Source organism: Leopardus geoffroyi, chromosome C1, assembly GCF_018350155.1.
Source record: "Leopardus geoffroyi isolate Oge1 chromosome C1, O.geoffroyi_Oge1_pat1.0, whole genome shotgun sequence".
Classification (NCBI taxonomy): Eukaryota; Metazoa; Chordata; class Mammalia; order Carnivora; family Felidae; genus Leopardus; species Leopardus geoffroyi.
The window spans coordinates 211,603,124-211,613,270 of record NC_059328.1 but is presented as its reverse complement, the minus strand read 5'-3'; the positions used below and the strand labels follow the sequence as shown (position 1 = coordinate 211,613,270).

The window sequence follows — 10,147 nt, the reverse complement described above, 5'->3', positions numbered from 1 at the left end:
TTTATTAAAACCATTGTCTCCAACAATACAAAAATGAAATATTAAGGCATTCGTTACTCCCATCTTGGTATATGCAGCAAAGAGAAATGCTTTCAGTGGGAACCGACACTTCTGTTCAAATGCTTTCGAAGATATTTGGCACATTTACTTTCATATTCTCCCATTCTATACACCACTGAAAACTCTCATGGGCAACTATCATGACCCAAACCAAGAGAAAAGTATAAATAGATACTCATTTACTAAAAAGAAGTGGTTCACCCTTGAAAAGTAAAAAGGAACTACAAAGAATATTATGTCTAAAGTTCAACTACTAGTATTTAAATTTATCTGAAGCAATTTATGCTTCAGTCATTAAGGGAAAGGAGATGAATTTTATTAAGACGAGAAATCTCTTAATATGGTCCATGCCGCAAAATAACTGTTCACTCAGTATTCTGCTCCATTGGGATGAGAGTTTCAAAAGGGCTTCCTAGTCCTTTAAAAAATATCACATCCAGGGGCGCCTGGGTGGCACAGTCGGTTAAGCGTCCGACTTCAGCCAGGTCACGATCTCACGGTCCGTGAGTTCGAGCCCCACATCAGGCTCTGGGCTGATGGCTCAGAGCCCGGAGCCTGTTTCCGATTCTGTGTCTCCCTCTCTCTCTGCCCCTCCCCCATTCATGCTCTGTCTCTCTCTGTCCCAAAAATAAATAAACATTGAAAAAAAAATTTTTTTAAATATCACATCCACTAGAATAATAAGTTAACATTCATTTCCCCCCATTTGGTCCCTTAACAGAGCTCAACCATCTTTCTAAAGTATACTAAACAGTACCATCTCACCTTTTATTAAGGCAAGCTTGTGAAAATAATTTAATACAACCAGATCCCTTTGTGAACTTTCAGCGTAAAACATTTTTTTATATAAGCCACGTGCAAAAAAAATCTGTTTTATAAAAAAGCCACCTCAATACCAGAAAAGACTACAAAAGATTTTGAACCAAGTTTACTTTTTTAAAAAAATTTATATATTTTTGAGAGGGAGACAGAGCATGAGCAGGGGAGAGGCAGAGAGAGGGAGAAGCAGGCTCCAGTCTCTGAGCTGTCCGCCCAGAGCCTGAGGCGGGGCTCCAACTCGTGAACCGTGAGATCATGACCTGAGCCAAAGTTGGATGCTTAACCAACTGAACCACCCAGGGGCCCCTACTTTTTTTTTTTTTTTAAAGAGAGTGAGGGGGGAGGAGGAGGAGGAGGAGGAGGAGGAGGAGGAGGAGGAGAGAGAAAGAGAGAGAATCTTAAACAGGCTCCACCCTCAGCCTGGAGCTGGATCCAGGTCTGGATCTAGGTTGGATCCCAGGACCTTGGGATTATGACCGGAGACGAAATCAAGATTCTGATGCTCAACTGCCTGAGGCACCCAGGCAACCTGAGCCCAGTTTACCCTTTAAAAGATGCTCTTCTCTTGTCTCTAACTCCAAGCACTATTCATCATCTTTAGAATCAGTTTTGCCTAAATGCCTCACCGCATCAACCCAGTCCCATCCCTGAGGAAGATCTCCTTTGTGTTTTGTTTTGTCTGCCAATTTACATTTCTGGGCTTTTGGAAGTTGTTCTTTTTTGTCTTTTTTCTTACCTGATGCGGCAGTAGTAGGAGTTTCAACGGAGACGGTCCTGCTGATGGGTCTCGGAGAATCAACGGGATGATGATTCTCCATGAACTGCTCTTCATTGTCCAACGATGTGTAGGTCATAGTGGTCCCAAGACCGACCTTCCACTGCTTCCTGTGATTGGATAGCATGCTCTGCTTTACAGTTGATGATATGGGTGTTGTTAAAAAAGGCGTTCATAGAAATCATTGGAGGTGTTTGGGGATATGTTTCTGTCCAGGAAATTTCTATTAAGAGGGTTTTGGGATCACCATATTCACCTCTCCTAGGTTGAAATGCACTGGACTTAATTACCAGAAACTTCAACTCCTTGATAAACACAACACCGTGCTTCGTTCCATCTCCTGGTCCTCGTTGGCACACATCGCGTGGGTCGTGGGACATCCTTGGTCTTGGAGCAGCACCCAGCCACCAGAAGGGGGTCTGGTGGTGGGAGCTGGGGCCACCCAGGGTGGGGCGCTGAGCAACTGGGGCCACATGCCCTTTTGGAGTCACTTTTTTCCCAATAAGCTTGACTGCCTCTTTTTGTTGCCTCCACTTGTGAACAGGGAGCCCATTTCTTTTTTTGTTCTTTTTTAATTTTTTTAATGTTTATTTATTTTTGAGAGAGAGAGAAACAGAGCATGAGCAAGGCAGAGAGAGAGAGGGAGACACGGAATCCAGTACAGAGCCCGACGCGGGGCTCGAACTCACAAACCGAGAGATCACGGCATGAGCTAAAGTCAGATGCTTAACTGACTGAGCCCCCCGAGAGCCCCAGGGAGTCATTTCTAAGATTTGTCTTCTTTTCTTTAAATATCGTTGTTGCAGCACCTCCAAAGAGGCCTTTTCTTTTGCTCCTACATAATTTTGATTGACAAAAACTAATGCCTTTCCTCGGTGTCTCTGTCTATATCACGTAGGATGTGGGATAATGGTGTCCTCACATTCTGATGGAAATAGATTTTTTATTCATTGGTTTCTGAAGTCTGTGTCTTTACAAATCCCAAACTGGAAGTTTCACCTCGGAAAGCCAGGTCAGGCTGGATCACCCACCCATGGACTTCACAACACTTTTGCCACACCTAACAGCTCAGATATACATGTATTTATTTTCCTAGAAATACAAATATCTCTCAGCGATGTGCTATCTATTTGGCTGAAAATCAACATCTCACCATCAATTTTAGTATTTACTTACAAACTGTAAATATAGTTTGTATCCATAGGTAGACAAAACACCTAATTAAGGGCAAATCTCAAATTTCGCCCATCCAGCAAGCTACACGATATGGATCCATTTCCAAAGCACCTTTAAATTACTACAAGTGCAATTAAGTAAAAAGGCAGTGGCAACATTTATTTTTCTTTTTTAGAGAGAGAGAGAGCGCAAGCGGGGGGGGGGGGGGAGAGAGAGAGAGAGAGAGAGAGAGAGAGAGAATCCCAAGCTAGCTCTATGCTCAGTGGAGGGTCCCAGCTCTATGCTTGATTCCACAACCCTAGGATCATGACCTGAGCTGAAATCCAGTCTATGCCCAACCAACTGAGCCACCCAGGCACCCCAATGACAATTTTTGAAAGACACCTATGCACTGAGTTCTCTCATTTGAAAATGAACACATCTTCCCTATCCCACTGATGGGGTAACTTTAAAGATGAAATGAACAACAAAAGGGAGATGAATGGGTCTAGAAGAGTCTGCAGCGGATGATACATCATATTAAATTATGTTTCATTGTGATGAGCAATATTCTATTTGTTTCAGAAAGAAACACTCCCATCAATTCCACCCATGTCCTGTGCCTGTGGCACTGTTTTCAGTATAGCCTCCCCTCACCCCATTATCCATTGACATTTAAATTCCAGCTCTATTTTTATTCATAGTCTTTATTTCATTTTCAGGTTTATTGACCTCTTTTACAGCTTTGGGCTCACGACTGCTATTTTCAACTTTATCACCTTTATTTCTTTAAACATAATACGCATGGGTTTCATGGGCTATGATATATTCAGATATCTGATGTGTTTGCACATCTAGGTTTTATTTATTTGTTTATTATTTGCAGATTGTTCTGTTATACGGTATCTTATCTTTGCTGGCAAAGGTATTTGGGGGAACACAGATGAATAATTTGAGATTTAGGATTTCACACTTTCCTCCAGAAGATTTACATTTGCTCTTGCCAGACTCTTGGGGAACTACCAGTCAGGGAGCACCTCAAATCAACAAGCCGAGCATCCCTGGACATTCAGGCATGCATGTTCTGGAGTAGCTGTGTTGTGTCTCATTCACCTTTATTTTAAGAGAGTAGACCTCTCAGGTTCCTGCTTATCACGGGACTGAGCCTTCTGTTGGATGCCCAACCTTCCGTGCGCTCTAGACCTTAATTTGGCTCTGTTCCTGCACAGAGCTATCAAAATGGAGGTTTAAATTGGTCCAGATTTTCATATTCTCTCAGGGTAGAAGTTGCTGCTTTACGAGGTTGCTGTCCTGTTTTCTCACCAATAAGATGTCCTGGTAAATCCTTGCTATTTATTTGATGGTGTAAGATTTTAAAATATGTATTTTATCCTTTGTGATTTGTACTTTTCAGCAACAGGTTTGGTCCATATTACCTAATTTGCCATAACTGAATTCAGAAGAGGGAGAGATTATTTTTAATTATTTATGCAGAAGAGAACAAATTCTAACCCCAAAGAAACTCAAGATTTTTATTTTCTTTCATGGCTCACCCACTCTTACTCTTAAAATACAATGTGTCAGGACTTTATTTTTAAAATACCGTGAGATCATATATTCCAAGGGACTACATTGTCCAATGTTATTTGGAAATTTTCTTATAGAGGTAAAAAGCAAAAAATTCTTATAAGCCAGTTTTTAGTAAAACATTTTCTTAGACTTGGGTTATTTTTTGACAGTAAGCAACTCAGTATCCAGAATGTGATGAAATGTACATGCTTAGCCGAGTGGTTACTGCTATTTTTGTTTATTTTAAAATAAGACCGTTGAACACGAACCACATTTGTTAGTAGACATAGTGCATTTGAAAACTGACTTTGAAAAATACCTTCGGGGCGCCTGGGTGGCTCAGCGGGTTGAGCTTCCAACTTCGGCTCAGGTCATGATCTCATGGTACATGAATTCGAGCCCCACGTAGGGCTCTGTGCTGTCAGCACAGAACCTGCTTCAGATCCTCTCCCTGCCCCCTCTCTTTGTCCCTCCCTCACTTGTACTCTCTCTCTCTCTCTCAAACATAAACATTAAAAAAGTACTTTTAGGGGGCGCCTGGGTGGCTCAGTCGAGCGGCCGACTTCAGCCAGGTCACGATCTCGCGGTCCGTGAGTTCGAGCCCCGCGTCGGGCTCTGGGCTGATGGCTCAGAGCCTGGAGACTGCTTCCGATTCTGTGTCTCCCTCTCTCTCTGCCCCTCCCCCGTTCATGCTTTGTCTCTCTCTGTCTCAAAAATAAATAAATGTTTAAAAAAATTTTTTTTTTAAAAAGTACTTTTAGGATCAAGTCTCCTCTTAGTTTCAAGTTGTAATTATTTGTCAAAGTTATTTGGTGGGTTTGTCTGGAAACTCTCTGCCAGCACGCAACGTAAAGGAGATAGCGCTGACATTGGCTTAGTGCGGAATATGTTCGTTCATTTGTATGTCCTGTTCTGCCTCTGCTGAATTGCCTGAGGTGTTCTCTTCAACGCAAAATGGTCACAGAGAAATAATTCTGTGACCCACTACCAAACAATTCAAGGCTCTAAGATAAGGCCACCGGTAGCCTCTTACTCCAGAAAGACTGTCAGGTGCTTACCGTGTTCAGCCTTGCGTTGTCTCAACTGCGGGACGCCTCCCTCACCCACCCTTGTTCCCACATGTTGCTTTTTCGCATGTCACATGACTAGCAAGGACCAGAATAGCGTTTTGTCCATTCCGCACACACTGGGAATGTCTCAGTTGGGGACTGCATTCATTTGCGAGGGAGAATTCGATCAGTTTGTGACTTAAAGAAACTAGGGACATCCTTTCTCTCTCTTACAGCAATAGATCTACTGGTAGGAGGTTGTTAGCTTCGGTTCTGGGCTTCCATTCTTTTCACTTTCCCTCATGGTGACGTGGACGTTATTGCAGTTCCCATCGTCACATCTACATTATAGACAGTAGAGAAGAAGTCACTTCCACACTAATGTTTGTACCTCATTCGTTGTACAGCAGTGAATTGTGTGGTCACACGGAGCTCAAAAAGACTCTAGGAAGTGAAGTTTCTAGGTTCCCAGTTCCAAGAGTTGAGAAAGGTAATCCAGAAAGGGATTGGGTTCAGTATTTGAGGGGGCTAACCTCCATTTTGTGTCATGTAGCCTACATTGGTCTATGAAATCATGCCAGCCTACATGCAATGCTAAAGATTGCAATTTAAAGCAAAGAACTTTCTAGAATGAGAATTAATAATAATAGCATTATTGACCACTTCAATGTCTATAAACTGCAATAATCTCTTGAGACATATATCACTGTGTCCATTTTGCAGATGAGGATACTACACTTGAGAGGAGCTTGGTTATCTGCTATGCTTGCATGCCAGAAAGTAGGGGAGCTGAAAGTTGAAAGTGTAAATCTAATGCCAATTAAACTTTAACAAGCCATCCCTATAATCTTTCTTCCTTCTTCCCTTCCTTCCTTCCTTCCTTTCATTCTTTCCTTCTTTCATTTTATAGAGAGTATGAGCAGGAGAGAGGGGGAGAGAAAAAGAGAGGGAGAGAAAGAGAGAGAGAGAACCTTAAGCAGACTCCACACTCAGCATGGAGTCTGACGCAGGGCTCGATCCCACAACCTTGGGATCATGACCTGAGTCCATTTCAAGGGTGAGATGCTTAACCAACTGACTGAGGCACCCAGGCACCCCCATAGTATTTATTTCTAATCTCCTCATTTAAACAAAAGTACATTTGGGTCTCATAAAAAAAAAATCTCTGAAAGATATTTTATTACCTTTTAAGCCAGTACGTAAATTAAACTATGATTGCGATCTTTATCAGTTTTTTTTTGTCTTTTCCATCATCACTCTTGTCTTTCAGCTTCCAAAAAAATGGAAAAAATGAAGGAAAATGCACAATAAACTGCCACACTATGATGCTTATAATTAATAGAAACAAACATTAACTTAATCCTAACAATAGACATAGAATCTTGACTAATAAAAAAATAAATAAGTTGATTCTTGATTTGAGGATTGAAAGTGCCCACATGGATTTAGTCATTCAATAAATATTTACTGAGTTCTTACCTTGTTCAGTTACCAAACATTGATTTTGAATTGTCACCAATAACACTTGATTGGGTAAAATCACCTGGACGTATGACAAATCCATGTACTCATTTTTAAAATTTAGGTAAACGCTTTTTTTCAAGTTTCTAAAATCGTGCAACACATCAGTTTAAAACACAGGGACTGGGGCGCCTGGGTGGCGCAGTCGGTCGAGCGTCCGACTTCAGCCGGGTCACGATCTCGCGGTCCGTGAGTTCGAGCCCCGCGTCGGGCTCTGGGCTGATGGCCCAGAGCCTGGAGCCTGCTTCCGATTCTGTGTCTCCCTCTCTCTCTGACCCTCCCCCGTTCATGCTCTGTCTCTCTCTGTCTCAAAAATAAATAAAAACGTTAAAAAAAAAATTAAAAAAAAAACAAAACACAGGGACTAACAGCAGCAGTGGTTGATTACGTCTTAACATTTTTTGGGTGGGTGAACGGGGAAGTTGTGCTGCTGCAATCCCCCGGGAACACTCATCAGTTGTTTTCATCTGAGAACTTGACTGTGGTTAAGGCTACAAAATGGCACCCCTCACCTGGCCAGTAGTTGGTGCTGTCAGTTGGGCACCATTCTCCAGTAGGGTAAACCGGGTTTTTCCCACAGCACTGGGGGTTCAAGAGTCCAAGAGGGTGAAAGTGGAAGCCGTAGGGTGGCTGGAGGACTAGCTAAGAAGATGCACTAATGATGTAACTTCACTGCGTTCTGTTGATCAATGCAAGGCACAAGGTCATCCCATATTTAAAGAAATGGGAAAAGGGTTCCGCCTCTTGCTGGAAGACACGGGAAAGTCACATGGCAAAGGATTTGCAGAGACGGATGGGAGAATCACTGTGGCCATTTTGAAAGCGATTTTCCAGAGTCCACCCTCCAGCTACAATAATTTGTTCACGTGCTTCTCCCGTGACAAATACTCTCAAGCCTTCCCCCAAGTTGTATCTCCATTTTGATATCAGGCTCAACCTCCAGATCCTTTCCATTTTAATTAAGTCTGAATGTGGGAAGACTCCACAGGGGCAGCAACTCTTCATTCAAACATCTGTGAACAAGAAAAGAGACGTATATCATCTGTGCCTCAAGCCCTCAACGCTCAATGCACAAAAGGAGAGACTGTAAGCGGCAGTCACTGGTTTGTATTAATTCTGAAATCCACCTGGGAGCATGTCACTGAGTCCCTTCAGCAGGGGCAGAGCCTGTGACTATTTCTGCTTTCCGGGAGTGATTCCTTTATTTGTTTTTGTTTTTCAGCTTTGGGCTCTGCCTTCTGGACCCTCAGTTCCATCTTCCAATGCCACGTTTGAAAACAGTCTACCGCACTCTTCAAAAATTTGAATTATTGTAAAACATAGAGCAGATTTACTAGAAGGACATAAAAGGAACATAGTTTCAAATATTGAGTTATGTTTAATGACCCCTAATTGCTTAGATATATGTCAACGATAACTTACATCTCAGAAATGACTTTAGGTTTTAGTTGGAATAAGTGTCTGGTTTCTTGGGCAGTATTTTCTGAAACAGTGATAATGTTTATATTCCAGCAACATCTAAGGGGATACATAACCCTTTTTAAATATGCTAAATGAAATCTGTCTTTTGGGGCAAACAATTACATTTCACTTAATTGCTAACTTCATGGATAATTTCCAATTCAACTAAATTAAAAAAGCATTTGTTGAGCCCTTATTAGGTGTTGAGCATTGTCCAAGCTCTATGGAGGTACAGTGAGGCACTTAGCCTGATCACAGGGGATGCAGAAAGCAGCAACTCATGAAGGACTTCCTGGAACAAAATGACTAAGCTAAACCTGAGAGAATGTGAAAGAGTGCCTTCCAGGAAGAAAGGGGAGCATTAGCCAAGGTATGCAAACTTGAGTTTATGTGGTGTACTCAGGGGACTGATACCCTGCACTCAGCATTAGATTCAAACGCCAATCTCTTTCAGAAATACTCTCACAGAAACACCCAGAAATAACGCCTGGTTATTAAGCATCTCCTGAAGGAGAGCCGTAACTCCAGAAGCCCTATGGCTGAAATTGCTGAATTACAAGGCAAGTTGAACTGTGAGCCTCACAGGGTGTCTACTGTTAAAGTAAGGGCATTGATTTGGAAAGAATGGGATACTGTAAGCTGGGAAGGCACTGATGAAGCTGGGAACAGTGAGCCCCTAAATTCTGATGTGTCTTCTTTGCCAGTGGGGAAGTCCTCCCTCCTCCCAGTGGAATTAGCTCCTCCCCTCCAGCAAAATGTCCTCCTCAATCAGAGGAGCAGGGTCATCCCCATTCATAGTCAGATCTCCCTTTCCACTTGACTGAGGAGATGAACCCTGCATTTTCTGACAAAACCATAATCACCTCTCCTGAGGCAGCCGTCATGTAAGACAGGCTGAGTCTCCTCAGGACCCACTGCCACCACCTCTCTTTGCTTCTAGGCTTAATTTGACTCAAGTTGCAGCAGGCCCTTAAAGGTGAGGTGAGGTGCACCCGTGAGGAAGTGCATCACACTCCAAGAAAAGAGTTTTCCAATTTATACAAACAGACAGAAGGAGAACATATCTGAAATGGCCATTGAAGGGTATGGGGTAACGGTAGAAGGAATGTGAAGTTGAATTAGGCAGCATTGATTGATATGGGCTCACCAAGCAAAGATTCTACGTTTAATGTTGCAGGCTGGGGGGTTAGAAGGGGCTCCAGTAGACAAAAGCATAGATCAAAGCACAGTCCACTGTGAGCAAACTGGAAATGTCTTACTTCCCTTGGTTTAACGTAGAGGAAGGGTTTCAATGGCTCAGGCAGATGGGGTTGTTAGAATGGATTTGTCACTTAAGATCTACTTACTTAAATGAACGGTTCAAGAGATATACCTTCACTAATACTTTGAGCAATAAATTTGTGAGGGTATTCCCAGCATCCTAGAAGAGCTCTGTGATCACTCTTATCTGGGGGCCAGACCTTACACAGGGAACCACGGCCACTCAACGGGAATATGTAAATGCGATGGAAGCAATTGCACCCCAGGGTGACAGGACCAAGGGGGCAGCACTCAACAGTCAAAGGCAAGGTGGAGGTAGTTACCGCACTGGACAGCAGAGTTAGAGCAATAATCAGAATCATGTATCTTGCATAGACCTACGGTGTTTCTAAAAATGAAGTAGATAGTAAGCCTACTAAATTCTTACTTGATCTGTATAAGCAGACAACGTCTAGATCAAGTGAATACAAGTCTTACT

At 42.6% G+C, this 10,147-nt stretch overlaps 1 pseudogene; it reads right to left on the bottom strand.

The window, feature by feature from the left end:
- Window positions 1-1,431: 1,431 nt before the first annotated feature.
- The window catches only part of LOC123596952, a 48,052-nt pseudogene continuing 39,336 nt past the window's right edge, over window positions 1,432-10,147 (bottom strand).